Here is a 16,554-nt window from a genome sequence, read left to right on the forward strand (position 1 = left end):
TCTCCCATAATAACTACCCTGTTACTTTCGCTCATATCCAGAATCATCTTCGCCATCCTTTCCTCTACATCCCTAGAACTATTAGGAGGCCTATAAAAAACTCCCAACAGGGTGACGTCTCCTTTCCTGTTTCTAACTTCAGCCAATACTACCTCGGAAGAAGAGTCCCCATCTAGCATCCTCTCCGCCACCGTAATACTGCTCTTGACTAGCAGCGCCACACCTCCCCCTCTTTTGCCTCCTTCTCTGAGCTTGCTAAAACACCTAAACCCCTAATCTTCAGCTTATTGACAGAAACAGTAATGATCTGAGTTAAGCAATCAGGTCTGGTTTTAATACCATGTCAATACCAGTCAACCTTTCAGACATCAAGTGTAATTATCAAATAATGTCATAATATACCAGACATTAACATTTATGCTGCTACAAATTAACCAAAAGCCTCAGTAAAAGGATATTGACTTAATTTATAAATTATCACAATTATTTGTTCAATTCACAAAGTGATACAAGTTGCACAAAAGCAAACTAGCTTACATACTTAAAATGACATAAATCTCTTTTAGCCCCTTTGTGGTAGTCTGTGTAGAGGTATTACGGTACCTGGTAATGCTGGAACACCATTGGTAGATATTGTATGTTTCCTATTGGTCAAGCTGTATGGTAGCTCCGCCCTGCAAGGCGGGGTATAAGAGCCCGTGCCGCCCCAGCAGCCTTCTTTCTGCGCCTGAGCTGCTGGGGGAAACATCTAGCTAATTAAAGCCTTCAGCTGGACTACAACCTCGCTTTAGTGGTCATTGATCGTGCATCAATTTAATATGCTAGATTTAAAAGGATGGAGCTCCGAATCAAGCCACACTGTCTGCAATTCAGCCACCACGCGGCGAACTCAACGGCAACCTTCAAGCACTGGCTGGCGTATTTTAAAGGATATCTCGGAACGGCCGAAAACACACCCATGGGAGAACAGAAATTGCAAGTCCTGCACTCGAGGGTGAGCCCGGAAATTTACACCCTCATCGAGGACGCGGATGACTTCGATGCAACAATGGAGCTGCTAAAAGGACATTATATTCGCCCGTTAAACCAGGTCTACGCCTGAAATCTGTTAGCAACGAGGCGACAAATCCCTGGGGAATCGCTGGAAGAATTCTACCGTGCGCTCCTGGTGTTGGGGAGAAACTGCAGCTGTCCACAAGTTTTGGCGAGTGACCACACAAAACTCTTGATCCGGGACGTATTTGTGGCAGGTATGCTGTCCTCCCAAATCCGCCAGCGATTGCTGGAAAAAGACACCCTAGGCCTCAAGGAGGCACGGGCCCTTGCAGGCTCCCTGGATGTGGCCTCCAGAAACGCCCGCGCTTACGTTCCCGACCGCGCGGCAGCCCTCTGGGCAGCGTGAAACCCCTCCGCAGCCAACCCCGAGACAGCCCCCATCCCGCCACAAGCTTGTGCTGCAAGGCGGCCTGGCAAACCCGGGGGGCCCCGCTGCTACTTTTGCGGGCAAGCCAAGCACCCCCAGCAACGCTGCCCAGCCCGCGCATCCACCTGCAGGGGATGCGGAAAAAAGGGCCACTTCGTGGTGGTATGCCAGGCCCGTGCGGTCGCCGCGGTCTCCGGCGGGGAATGCGGACCGCCACCACAAACCTCTCCATGGTCCCCGTGCGGCCAGCGGGCGCCGCCATCCTCCTCCTCCAGGGCCACGTGCAGCCCCCTGGCGCTGCCATCTTGTCCTGCGGACGCCACGTTTGATGGATGGGCGTCGCCATTTTGTGCACCCCCAGCCATGTGCGACCAATGGGAGCCGGCATCTTGGATGGACTCCCAGGACCCCAGCTCGGCTGACCGCACACCGCCCGAAGAGAACACTCAACTGCTGCGATTAGCCTCGGTTACTCTGGATCCGTCCCGGTCTCGAACACTCTCAACTGCTACAACAACAGTACTAATCAACAGGCACGAGACGTCCTGCTTAATCAACTCTGGGAGCACGGAGAGCTTCATACACCCCGACACGGTAAGGCGCTGTTCTCTCCTCGTCCACCCCGTTAATCAAAAAATCTCCCTGGCCTCCGGCTCCCACTCAGTAGAGATAAAGGGGTTTTGTGTAGCAAACCTCACAGTCCAGGGAAGGGAGTTTAAAAATGACCGGCTCTACGTCCTTCCCCACCTCTGCGCGGCCACACTCCTAGGTTTAGACTTCCAGTGTAATCTCCAAAGTCTAACTTTCAAATTCGGCGGCCCTATACCCTCCTTCACTGTCTGCGGCCTGGCGACCCTCAAGGTCGATCCGCCTTCCATGTTTGCGAACCTCACTCCGGATTGCAAACCCGTCGCCACCAGGAGCAGGATCGGATCTTTATTACAGTGCCCAGGATCGGATCTTTATTAGGTCAGAGGTCCAAAGGCTACTGAGGGAAGGAGTCATTGAAGCTAGCAACAGTCCCTGGAGAGCTCAAGTAGTGGTGGTAAAGACCGGGGAGAAACATAGGATGGTCATCGACTACAGTCAGACCATCAACAGGTTTACGCAGCTGGACGCGTACCCAGTCCCCCACATATCCAACCTGGTAAACAGGATCGCGCATTACAAGGTCTTCTCTACGGTGGATCTTAATTCCGCCTACCACCAGCTCCCTAACCGCACTAGTGACCGCAAATACACTGCCTTCGAGGCAGATGGGCGGCTCTATCACTTCACCAACGGGGTCTCGGTCTTCCTGTGCGAGATGGACCGAATGGTTGACCGGTACGGTTTACAGGCAACATTCCCGTATCTCGATAATATCACCATCTGCGGCCATGACCAGAGGACCACGACACCAACCTCCGAAAATTCCTCCAGACCGCAAAGATCCTTAACCTTACATATAACAAGGATAAATGCATGTTTAGCACCGACCGCCTAGCCATCCTCGGCTACGTAGTGCGAAATGGAGTTATAGGCCCCGACCCTGAACGTATGCGCCCCCCTTATGGAGTTCCCCCTCCCTCACTGCTCCAAGGCCCTGAAACACTGCCTAGGGTTTTTCTCTTACTGTGCCCAGTGGGTCCCCAACTATGCGGACAAGGCCCGTTCCCGGATCCAATCCATAGCTTTTCCCCTGTCAATAGAGGCCCGCCAAGCCTTCAGCAGCATCAAAGCAGACATTGCAAAGGCCCGATGCACGCCATCGACGAGTCCCTCCCCTTCCAGGTCCAGAGCAATGCGTCTGACGTAGCTCTGGCGGCCACCCTCAACCAAGCGGGCAGACCCGTGGCCTTCTTCTCACGTACCCTCCATGATTCCGAAATCCGCCACTCCTCAGTCGAAAAGGAGGCCCAGGCCATAGTAGAAGCTGTGCGACATTGGAGGCATTACCTGGCCGACAGGAGATTCACTCTCCTCACTCACCAACGGTCGGTTGCTTTTATGTCCCATAATGCACAGCGGGGTATGTTATTGAAAATATGGAAAGATGTGTCATTTGAAACATGGAAGTCTGGCAATATCTGGTCTGAGAGAAACATGAGAGAATACAGGGAAAGATCCACAAAGGGTTAACAGCAGCTGCCAGGGAAGGATTGTAAAATGCAGATATCCTTGGTCAAGCAGGCTGAGCAAACAAGACATACAGGATTTTGAATGAAGCCAAAAACAATGGCTCACACCTTCATTGAAAGTAACTATCTTAGTAAGGATCTGGGAAAGAAAGGATGAGGTTCTAGGTGTGAAAATTTGCTCGTACCAGGTTTATCAGTCTACGAGAAACATAATTCAAAGCCAAAATCAAAGTCAAAATTGAGCTGAGGACACAATTGGAAAATAAAACTATAGAAATGACAGGAATTAAAAGTAACACCTCTTGAAACCAAAGCATTTTGAACATCACAAAGGAAACAATGTAATCTGATCTGTGAGATGAAGTCATGTCAAAATGAATACTTAGTCGGATTAAAAGGTTAAGATCAAAAGATACTTTTTGCAATCAAAGAAAATAAGAGTTACTTTACAATAACATCAAAAAACTTAATTGTTAGAAAGCAAATATAAACCTCGAGACCAGGGAGAGAAGCAGAGAAGGAACAAGCAGCTAGACTCAGATTACAATCAGCTCGGTCATGCGAAATGGACAGGGCATAGCAGCCGAGCTAAAATAGCTGATACATCTAAAGAAGACCAGACTTTAAAGAAGATTGATTGTCAAGTTGGGTCTGAAGGTCCCTTCAACCAACCAGAAGGACCCAGAAGCAAGATCTTTTTACTTTTCTGTAAAGACAGTGATTGCATCTTTTAAAAAGAGAAAAAAATATATATAATAATAAAATAACTTAAAAGTTTTAACCTGAAATAGTGGTTATTCCAAAGTCTACTTTACTTACTTAGCAATGCGGGACCTAGGATCGATGGTACTAAGTGGTAAGTAGATGAAATCTTCGGTGAAGGTATGGGTTATACCGGGGGATAACTTGAAAATATAGTTTGACCTGAATAGCACCCACTGAAGCTTGCATCGGAGTCGGAGAGTGAGAATCCCTGATCACCATTTAGAATGTCGGCCCTTTTTGGTATAGGGGGACTTCTAAGAATAGTGGTGAGTTTTCAAAAAACAGGTAAGATAAAAAGCAATAAGATCTTGCGGTGGAGGAGCGAGCTCTCCACCTACAACTACGAGTTCTTGTATCATCCCAGGAAGCTAAACGAGCCTCCTGATGCCCTGTCCCGCGGCATATGTGCCAACGCACAAGTGGACCACATCCGAGCCCTCCACGAGGACCTCTGCCACCCGGGGGTCACTCGCTTTTTCCACATTATCAAGACCCGCAACCTGCCCTACTCCATCGAGGAGGTCAGGACAGCCACGAGGGACTGCCAAATCTGCGCGGAGTGCAAACCGCACTTCTACCGGCCAGAGAAAGTGCACCTGATAAAGGCTTCCCGTCCCTTTGAACGCCTCAGCATGGACTTCAAACGCCCCCTCCCCTCCACCGACCACAACACGTACTTCCTAAACGTGATTGACGAGTACTCCCGGTTCCCATTCGCCATCCCCTGCCCCGACATGACCGCAACCACCGTCATCAAGGCCCTCTTTGCATCTTTGCACTGTTCGGGTTCCCCGCTTCCATACATAGTGACAGGGAGTCCTCCTTTATGAGCGACGAACTGCGTCAATTTCTGCTCAGCAAGGGCATCGCCTCGAGCAGGACGACCAGTTACAACCCCTGGGGTAATGGACAGTTAGAGAGGGAGAACGGAACGGTCTGGAAGTCCGTCCTACTGGCCCTACGGTCCAGGAATCTCCCAGTCTCCCGCTGGCAGGAAGTCCTCCCGGATGCCCTCCACTCCATCCGGTCACTGCTTTGTACCATGACTAACCAAACACCTCACAAACGTCTCCTTGTCTTCCCCAGGAAGTCCTCCTCTGGGACCTCGCTCCCGACTTGGCTGGCAGTTCCCAGACCCATCCTGCTCCGAAAACACGTGCGGGCGCACAAGTCGGACCCGTTGTTCGAGAGGGTCCACCTTCTCCACGCTAATCCCCAGTACGCCTTCACGTGGCGTACCCCGAAGGCCGACAAGGTACGGTCTCCCTACGAGACCTGGCGCCCGCCGGATCCCCACGCACAACCCAGCCACCAGTCCCACCCTCCCTCCCACCGGTGCACCTTACAGGAGGATCGGTCCATCTGCTGGCCCCGTCTAGGCCCCCCCATCCACCGACGCACCCCGCAGACGCTCCCTTCCCAGGTTAACCGTTTTCCCTACCAGCACCGTCTCGGGGTGTTGAAGCTGCCACAGAGATCGAGACCACGCTCCCGGAGTCACAGACGCCCGAGCCTCCACCGGAGTCACCACCGAAGCTTCGACGATCACAGAGGACGACCAGGGCCCCAGATCGACTGATTGCTTCATTTCAAAGTGTATAGTTAATTATGAATCTGTAAATAGTTACAAAATGCTGTACGGAGGTATTACGGTACCTCCATAACTATAATTTCTACCACGTTCCCATGTTGTAATATCAAGCCACCACCCCCGCCGGACTCTTTTTTAACAGGGGGTGAATGTGGTAGTCTGTGTAGAGGTATTACGGTACCTGGTAATGCTGGAACACCATTGGTAGATATTGTATGTTTCCTATTGGTCAAGCTGTATGGTAGCTCCGCCCTGCAAGGTGGGGTATAAGAGCCCGTGCCACCCCAGCAGCCTTCTTTCTGTACCTGAGCTGCTGGGGGAAACATCTAGCTTATTAAAGCCTTCAGTTGGACTACAACCTCGCGTTAGTGGTCATTGATCGTGCATCATCCTTTATCCTAAGATACAATTTGTCAATGACTTTAAAAAATCTGCTTGTGCGATCCATTATTTTTACAACAAAAGGCGAAATGAGCAGATCAACATTGGTTTAATTGCAGGATGCTGCGCAGAACAGGAATTCTGATAGAAAAAGCTGTAAGCACGTTCTGTTGCTCAATCCTTGGATTTCGAGTGCGATGAAATCGTGAATTTAATACAAGGCTGTGACGCTCAGATCCACACTCCGGGAATTCGGGTGAATGAATTGTAAGCCCAAAAGTGTCAGTTTAACTGGAATGTCTAACTGCTCACTGCCCAATGGGTATTGCACTTATTTTCACCACTTGCACGATTCACCATTTTCCACAATGCAGCTGTGAGGAAGCACAAAAGGATCAAATAACAGGGTCGTCAACTCTTTTTCACACGACATAACCACTCTGAGGGAAGGTTTGTACCCAAAGCTTTGGGGTATGAATTTTCCTTGGGCGGCAGTGGAAAATGGGTGACAGGGAAGTGACAACCCAATTACACAGTTTGCAAACAACTATCGTTCAGCTCAGAGTTTTATCCCATCGATTTTTCACAGATGCTGCCTGGTGTGATACATGGACTGATGTTTCTATTATTGTTTAAGATACACAGCTTTTGTCCAAATTTAGTCATGTAAATAAAGACTGGACGCAATTCAGCAGGTTCAAATTAAACTCGGCTGAACGGCATGTTTGGTGGGGGTTTTCTGAGCGGCTGCAGCACCAGGAAACACTCCACCATTAAGCAGCACTTTGCCGTTTTACTGGCCACAGGGAGTTTCAGGGTGCCCGCAATGCCACCCTCCCAGGCCCGAATCCTGGCAGCCAAACTGGCCACCTGGGCACCCTGGCACTGTCACTGTGGCACCCTTCAGTACACCTGAAACCCTGGCAGTTCCACTTGGGCATCCGTGTAGTGCCCAAGTGCCAGGTGAGTTCCAGGATGCCACCGGGCCCTGTCACCGACTACCCAGGAGTCTCCTGGGAGACCCCACGGGTGCCAGTACACTTGATTCATGTTTGTGTGGACCAGTATAACATGGCCTAGTGAGGTCGCCCAGCTGCAGCCATTGAGTCCCCTGAGTCCAGGGGTTGGATTCTCCACAGTCCCATGCTGAAATTGCGTTTAGCGCGGGGGCGGAGAATCAACTGTCGCACCGAAATCGGGCCCGGCGCTGCTCCGACGATTCCCTGGGACCCGAGAATCAGTGATTCCGCGATTTACTCCACGCGGCTGGGTGGGCCATTGCCAGAGGCCCATCCAGCGATTCTCCGCTCCTAGCTGGCCGGGTTCCCAACGTCGTGACTCTAACCACCTACTGCTATTCGGGAACCCGCGTGGTGGCCATGGTGGGGGCGGGGGGATCAAGCAATGGGGGGGAGGGGGCTTCATGGATGGCCGGGGCACAGATCGGGCCGGTCCAATGCAAGGGCGCGTGGCCGATCGGGGGACCTAAATTTCGGAACTGCCTCTGCGGTCCGAGGCCACCATGATACTCGGCGCAGCCGCTGCAGGGAAATGTGGGGGCCCGTATCCGCTGTTAAAGCAGCGTGAATCACGCTGGGTCCCTGCTAACCCCATGAAGGGAAGTGAATTGACTGATCTTTTTTTGAGGAAACTCCGGAGTGCAACGCCAGCGTTTTTACGCTGACGTGGGGACATAGTCCCATTTCGGGAGAATCCAGCCGCAGGTATTTAAATGAGCTGTAAGGCTCATTTAAATATTCAGAACTGGATCTCGCCTGGCACGGAGCCTGATTTGGGGCTCATGCACGAATCACCCATTGCGCCCGGATCCACGCCGGGCGTAATGGTGATGCGGAATCCCACCCTTTATAACAACCAGCAACATTACAAAGTAGGCAATTATGAACACTTCACCTACCATCCTGCTCTCACTCAACCTCTATTAGCTCATTTTAATTTTCATTATAAGTCCAAAGTCCTCTTCTTTCTTTTATAGCTAAGTTCCACAAAATTGTCGTACTCCGTGATCTTCAGCCTGACCCCATTTGTACAATGGATGAGGGAGATGCAGATATAACCGACATTCAGGGACAAGACCCTGACCTATTTATCCATCTGCCAAAAAATATGTGTTTGGTGCACGTTTTTTTTCAACTGTAGATTGAAAAATGCAGAGTCCACAATGTCTGGGGCTAGTTTAGCACACTGGGCTAAATCGCTGGCTTTTAAAGCAGACCAAAGCAGGCCAGCAGCATGGTTCAATTCCTGTACCAGCCTCCCCGAACAGGTGCCGGAATGTGGTGACTAGGGGCTTTTCACAGTAACTTCATTTGAAGCCTACTTGTGACAATAAGCGATTTTCATTTCATTTCATACTAATCGTGGCTGTTCTCCGTGAGTCCAGGAGGTACGTTTAAAACATCAATATTATGAGTTTGTGGAGAAGGAATTTGAAACAACTGTTGGGACAGAAGCAGAATGCAAGGCAGATGCTGAAAATACTCAGCAGGTCTGGCAACATCGCTGGAGAGAGGAATAGAATTAATGTTTTTTTAATGTATTTTATTCCAAACATATTGAAAAGTGCAAAAACAAAAATAATCCAGAGAATATTCTCCCCATCTCATGATTGACAGTTTGTACAATTCTTCCCCCATTTTCACCCCTGCTAACCCCCTGAAGGGAAGTGAATTGACTGATCTTTTTTTGAGGAAACTCCGGAGTGCAACACCAGCGTTTTTACGCTGACGTGGGGACATAGTCCCATTTCGGGACCCTCCCCTCTCCGCACAAACAATTATAGAATTTACAGCGCAGAAGGAGGCCATTTGGCCCATCGGGTCTGTGCCGGCCCTTGGAAGAGCACCCGACTTAAGACCACACCTCCACCCTATCCCCGAAACCCAATAACCCCACCTAACCTTTTTGGACACTGAGGGCAATTTGTCATGACCAAACCGCCTAACCTGCACATCTTTGGACTGTGGGAGGAAACCGGAGCACCGGAGGAAGCCCCCGCAGACACGGAGAGAACGTGCAGACTCTGCACAGACAGTGACCCAAGCCAAGAATTGAACCTGAGACCCTGGAGCTGTGAGGCAACTGTGCTGACCACTGTGCTACCATGCCGCCCTCAAACATGTTCGTGAACAGTTCCCACCGAGTCTCAAAGCCCTCCGCTGATCCCCTCAATTCAGACTTCATGTTCTCCAACCGGAGGAAGTCGTACAGGTCCCCTAGCCAGGCCGCCACCCCCGGTGGCGTTGTCAATTGCCATTCCAGCAAAATCCTTCATCGGGCAACTATCGGGATTGTTAGACACTTGGGGGCGGGGGGGTGGGGGGGGGGGGGGGGGGACTTCACAGGAATACTGACGCGCCCATTGAACAATGTTCTGAATCGGCCACCCCTGGGGTCATCAGAGAAGTTCAATCAAACTGCGTTTAAATGGTTCCACAACACTTGCTCACAGTCTAGACACGAGTGTGACAGCAAGAATGCCAGCTCCAAGATTCACAGAGCGTGCCCTGACCGGGATGTTTAATGCTGTGGAGGAGAGGAGGGCAACCATTTACCCCGCAGGCAGGCAGGGAACCCTGGGAGTGTCAGATCCTGGACCGCTAGAGGACGCCAGCCAAGGTCATCTCAGGGAGCAGCGCATGGCATTCAGCAGGTTGCCTCACCCTCAGGTGTGGATCTTGTTGAGCCACCTAGATGTAGCAGTGGGGTGAGGAAGGTTAATAAACTGTAGTCACACAGCTTGGGCACGGGTGATGTTAGGCCCTTAGGGATGTAGAGCATTGCCATTTTTAGATGTTTGATCTCACTATGTGTTAAAACTCACTCTTGTTAACCACTGTTAGGTTGCCTGATCTCTGCAAATTGGTTACAGCAATGGCACATGTGATGAATGGTTACTGTACCCTTAACACCATGTAGGTGATGCCCCTTTAAGACCGGGTTTGGAACACTGGGGGACTCCGCCTCCGGCTCCGCCCACCAGGGAGCCGTATATAAGATGATGCCCTGTAGGCGGCACTCAGTAAGCACACGTCTCGGCAGCAGGCTAGTTCTCTGCTTTTGGTCTTCATTTACCATTCCACACTCTCGTGTCGTTATTGAGGGTACTACAGCAGATCTAAAATTAGGGATACATTCGGACTTAGTGTCACCTTCATCCCTGCTATGCCATCTCAGTGCATGGGTTTCCCTCGCACCAACAGGACTCAGTAATGATACAGGATTTCCTGTAATCCAACCCGCAGCTGCCCGAGACAGCGTCAGGAAAGATGACTTTCTCGGCATCATCGCTCTGAAATTACCCAAGCCATAGGGAACCTGCGAACTGCCATCAGCCAGACAGGGGTCAGATTTTTTCAGTATTTCTGAGGAGGGTCACAGCTCTTTCCTCTCTGCAAATCATCATTACCCTCCTGCATTGAATGGACAGCTAGCATTCGGGGCCTCCCCATGACCAGCTCCCCGAGGGAACCTCTAGCCCTCCTGCCCATGCGCATGGCGCACTGAAGGACCTTTCAGGAAGCACTTGGGTTCTCTGGTTGCACCTGATGCTCATATTTGGATAGTGAGGAGGGAATTGGGAAGCGGGCGAAAGGGGGGGGGGGTAATCTAATGGGACCACTAATGCAGGATCTGGGAACCCTGGGAAACAATCCTTGCCTCCTTGATTCTAAGGCACCACGCCTGCCAGCCCTCGCGCTGAAAGCAGAGGCTCAGGCTTGAATATAGCACTGATGGAGCAAAGGGTTAACTCCTGAGGGCCAATCAGTGTCACAAGGGTAAATTTCTGCTCACTAACTGGGGTTCCTCACTCAGTGCTAGGCTGTGCTAATAACTCAAGCAGCAGCCATTGGGGATCTCATTGCTGTTAACTTGCCACAACAAAAATCACTTGATAGTAAATCCTCCGCTGCAGCCAGCGCTACCTCTCCCACCCGAGGAAGGGGGGGGGGGGGTGTACAATCAGTATTGTCATGTGGGCACCCACCCACCCAACCCAGCTGGCCATGGTGCGTGACACTCCCCTCCCCTCTGACCTCCCAGATTTACAGACCCCTGTCAATCGCAGACCCTCAACAGCTACCCTCTTCTTGGTTACCCCCCCCTCCACCGCGTAGAACTGTCCGGTGCCCCCGCCCTCTCGGACCCGCTGGTGGATAGTGGTGCCATGCATGTCCACCTCCAGCCTCCCTTTCGGAGGTCATGGCTTTCCATTTTTCAAAAGCAGCAGTGATTCACGCTGGTGTGCTGTCACGCAGGCTGGGTGGGAAGATACACCGAGGGTAATGAGACGGTAATGCACGCAAATCAGGCCCGTGCCCTTCCTGTGCGGGAACCTAATCGCATTATCAGCGAGGTGGCTGGGATGCCCGCCAACAGATACCTCTCAGCCGAGAATCAAGTTTTGGGCATCTCGGGAGATTTAGCGGCCATTCCGACAATTGTGCCCATGGCTAATGTGCCAGCTAAATTGCGGCCATTGACTCAGTTTCTTGCTCCTCCGTTGATTCCTGACTTTACCATTTTCTGTTTTTTTAATTCCAGATTTGCAGCATTTGTTTTGTATCAATATGGGGCCAGAGTCGCCACCCCACCAGCCCCATTTTCCGGCAAGGCATGCCCCCGCCAGCAGCGGGTTCCATCGTACCGGCAGCAGGCCAATGGGGTTTTTCATTGTGGCCATCCCACACCGTCGGGAAACTCACGAACGTGGGTGCCGGTGAAGCGGAGGATCCCGCCGACGGAGAATCCTGCAAATGATGTTCTTTGCAGAGTGAAGATATGGAGTAAAATTCTCCCACGGCCCTGCCGGCGGGTTCAATGGCGGGTGGGTGGGGGAGGGGTGGGCGCTGGGTGGAGATTGGACAGGATTTTCCACAGCACCAGTGGAAAAACACGCCAGTGCGAAGCACATTTGCCACCAGGTGGTGTGGAGGTGTCGGAATTCACCTCAAGAATGTCTCTGCGTCTGCCTCCTGAGTCCAGAGTTCTGGATGGGGGAAGCATCTGCAGGTGGACGTTCTAGCCTCAGAATATTCCTGCAGACCCATCTTCATTCTCAGGAGGGTCCATCTTCTGGTCTCAGAGTGCTCCCGGAGATCCACCCGCCCTTTCTGATGGTCCACCTTCTTTCTTCAATTGTGGGTAAGTGATGAACTTAGAGCTTGGATTAGTACAGAGAACGATGATGTTGTTACCATTACATAGACCTGGTTGAGGGAAGGACAGGATTGCCAGCTGAAAATTCCAGGATTTAGATGTTTCATGGGGGATAGAGGGGGATGTAAAATGGGTGGAGGAGTTGCGCTACTGGTTCAGGAGAATATCACAGCTGTACTGCGGCAGCACACCTCAGAGGGCAGCAAAGCTATATGGGTAGAGGTCAGGAATAAGAAGGGTGCAGTCACAATGTTGGAGGTTACTACAGGCCTCCCAACAGTCAGCGGGAGATAGAGGAGCAGATAGGTAGACAGATTTTGGAAAGGAGTAAAAGCAACAGGGTTGTTGTGATGGGAGACTTTAACTTCCCCAATAGTGACGGGACTCACTTAGCGCTAGGGGCTTGGACGGGGCAGAGTTTGTAAGGAGCATTCAGGAGGGCTTCTTAAAACAATATGTAGATAGTCCTACTAGGGAAGGGGATGTACTGGACCTGGTATTGGGGAATGCGCCAGGCCAGGTAGTGGAAGTTTCAGTAGGGGATTTTGGGAACAGTGACCACAATTCAGTAAGTTTTAAAGTGCTGGTGGACAAGGATAAGAGTACAAAGAACAAAGAAACGTACAGCACAGGAACAGGCCCTTCGGCCCTCCAAGTCCATGCCGACCATGCTGCCTGACTAAACTACAATCTTCTACACTTCCTGGGTCCATATCCCTCTATTCCCATCCTATTCATGTATTTGTCAAGATGCCCCTTAAATGTCACTATCGTCCCTGCTTCCACCACCTCCTCTGGCAGCGAGTTCCAGGCACCTACTACCCTTGTGTAAAAAACTTGCCTCCTACATCTACTCTAAACCTTGCCCCTCGCACCTTAAACCTATGCCCCCTAGTAATTGACCCCTCTACCCTGGGGAAAAGCCTCTGACTATCCACTCTGTCTATGCCCCTCAGAATTTTGTAGACCTCTATCAGGTTGCCCTCAACCTCTGTCGTTCCAGGGCGAACAAACCGAGTTTATTCAACCGCTCCTCAGAGCTAATGCCCTCCATACCAGGCAACATCCTGGTAAATTTCTTCTGCACACTCTCTAAATCCTCCACATCCTTCAGGTAGTGTGGCGACCAGAACTGAACACTATACTCCAAGTGTGGCCTAACTAAGGTTCTATACAGCTGCAACATGACTTGCCAATTCTTATACTCAATGCCCTGGCCAATGAAGGCAAGCATGCCATATGCCTTCTTGACTACCTTCTCCACCTGTGTTGCCCCTTTCAGTGACCTGTGGACCTGTACACCTAGATCTCTCTGACTTTCAATACTCTTGAGAGTTCTACCATTCACTGTATATTCCCTACCTGCATTAGACCTTTCAAAATGCATTACCTCACATTTGTCCGGATTAAACTCCATCCAATTAGAAAAGCATCCTTCCATTGCTACTCTCTGCCTTCTATGACCTAGTCAGTTCTGTATCCACCTTGCCAGCTCACCCCTGATCCCGTGTGACTTCACCTTTTGTACTAGTCTACCATGAAGGACCTTGTCAAAGGCCTTACTGAAGTCCATATAGACAACATCCACTGCCGTACCTGCATCAATCATCTTTGTGACCTCTTCAAAAAACTCTATCAAAGTTAGTGAGATCTCCCCTTCACAAAACCATGCTGCCCCTCACTAATACGTCCATTTGCTTCCAAATGGGAGTAGATCCAGTCTCGAAGAATTCTCTCCAGTAATTTCCCTACCACTGACGTAAGGCTCACCGGCCTGTAGTTCCCTGGATTATCCTTGCTACCCTTCTTAAACAAAGGAACAACATTGGCTATTCTCCAGTCCTCCGGGACATCACCTGAAGATAGTGAGGATCCAAAGATTTCTGTCAAGGCCTCAGCAATTTCCTCTCTAGCCTCCTTCAGTGTTCTGGGGTAGATCCCATCAGGCCCTGGGGGACTTGCCTACCTTAATATTTTTCAAGGCGCCCAACACCTCGTCTTTTTGGATCTCCACAGGTGGCGAAGGTAGTCAAGAAGGCATACAACATGCTTGCCTTCATTCGCCAGGGCATTGAGCATAAAAATTGGCAAATCATGTTGCAGCTGTATAGAACCTTAGTTAGACCACAGTTGGAGTATAGTGTTCAATTCTGGTCACCACACTACCAGAAGGCTGTGGAGGCTTTAGAGAGGGTGCAGAAGAGATTTACCAGGATGTTGCCTGGTATGGAAGCATTAGCTATGATGAGGGTTGAATATACTCGGTTTGTTCTCACTGGAACGACGGAGCTTGAGGGGCGATCTGATAGTGGATAGACAGAGGCTTTTTCCCAGGATAGAGGGATCAATTACTAGGGGGCACAGGTTTAAAGTGCAAGGGGCAAGGTTTAGTGGAGATGTTCGAGGCAAATCTTTTACACAGACGGTAGTGGGTGCCTGGAACTCGCCGCCGGAGGAGGTGGTAGAGGCAGGGATGATAGTGACATTTAAGGGGCATCTTAACAAATACATGAATAGGATGGGAAAGAGAGATACGGACCCCAGAAGTGTAGAGGATTTTAGTTTAGACAGGCAGCATGGCCGGCATGGGCTTGGAGGGCCGAAGGGCCTGTTCCTGTGCTGTACTTTTCTTTGTTCTTTGTTCTTTGATGTTGGGCACCCTTTCAATATGGCACATAATAGGAAGGTGGACAATGTGCTATCAGGACTGCCCTTCCACGGAATTTGGTGCAAATCACCTGGGTACATAAGTAATGAGGGCGGGCTCCAGAGGATTTTCCGTATTTGTCACCGCCCCTCCTCCCCCAGCATTCACAGCGGGAAACACTCCAAGTTTTTGCCCCCGCCATATGACTTAGTCACAGGATGGGAGCATTCCATCCATGGTTTATGGATGAATAAATCGAGTTGAGGTCAAGATCGTCTATGATTTAATGAAATGCACAGCAGACTCAAGAGGCTGAATTGACTACTCCTGTACTTATGCATAGCGAGTGAGGCAAGATTAACAAATCGATTCCCGCTTGGGTTAATTGAGGGAGAAATGTTGCCCAAGAAACCTGAAAAACCCTTTGCCTTTTAAAGCAAATCGCGGGATCTACTGGAGCAAGCAGATGGTTTAATTTTTCCGCTGAAGGACAGCACCACCAGTAAAGCAGCAATGTTACAGTCCTGCACTGAAGTATATTCATAAAGCCCAAACTCAGGCTTAAAGCCACAAGGTTCTGATTGCAAGTGACAGATGGACAAACAGCTGCTGGGTAATTTGTGCCTCTGCAGATTAATCCATCAAATGCATAGTAGTGCAGTAAATTGTCACAGATCCAAGCTAAGCACTACCTTAGAACTTTATCTATTTAGATATATATGTCTGAAGTAAGCTAGCATATCAGTCTTCTTTCATATTTTATGAACTCTAATATATTCTGATAATTGTGGCCTGAATATAGTAATTATTAAGTGATTAATGAGGCCATTACAAGACAATGGACAGTTTCTCTTTGGATTACAAAAAGACGCTGTAACAGAGAAAATGTGTGCTTCGGAATAAAATGTCTTGTCAACAAGGACAATGTTAGACAATACACACAGCCTTAAATAATCCATTCCTGGCTCATGTTTATTAACCATTGTTGGGAAGATTACTTTGAAGGCAATATACGTGGAAGATGTGATTCCAACAATCAAAATCTCTTAACTAAAGCCAGAGACAAAATAAATTGGATGTTGGGTTTTGAAGAGGAGCATGATACTAGGAAACAAAATGTGAAGTCACGAGCTGTGATAAGTGCAAATGAAAAACACATTAGTGAGAAGTCACGTTGAACTGCCAATTTATTTTGTGCAAAATGCTATTTAATTTAGTTCACACAAATCAATTTGAAATTGGATATGAGGGGGGGGGGGGAAGAATATCTGCGTTCTGGCTTGGCCTGGGACAAAGCCACATTTAAATAATGTTAGTATTCGAGTGAAGAAACCCGCTGTGATGTGTCACTGTGAAAATTGAACGGGGGAGAAAAGAGTGGACGGAAAATTAAGTAGGAAAGGAATACAGATGAAATACGAAACACCAATTCTTGGAAATAATCTTG

This window comes from Scyliorhinus torazame, chromosome 21 (assembly GCF_047496885.1).
Source record: "Scyliorhinus torazame isolate Kashiwa2021f chromosome 21, sScyTor2.1, whole genome shotgun sequence".
In the NCBI taxonomy this organism is placed as follows: Eukaryota; Metazoa; Chordata; class Chondrichthyes; order Carcharhiniformes; family Scyliorhinidae; genus Scyliorhinus; species Scyliorhinus torazame.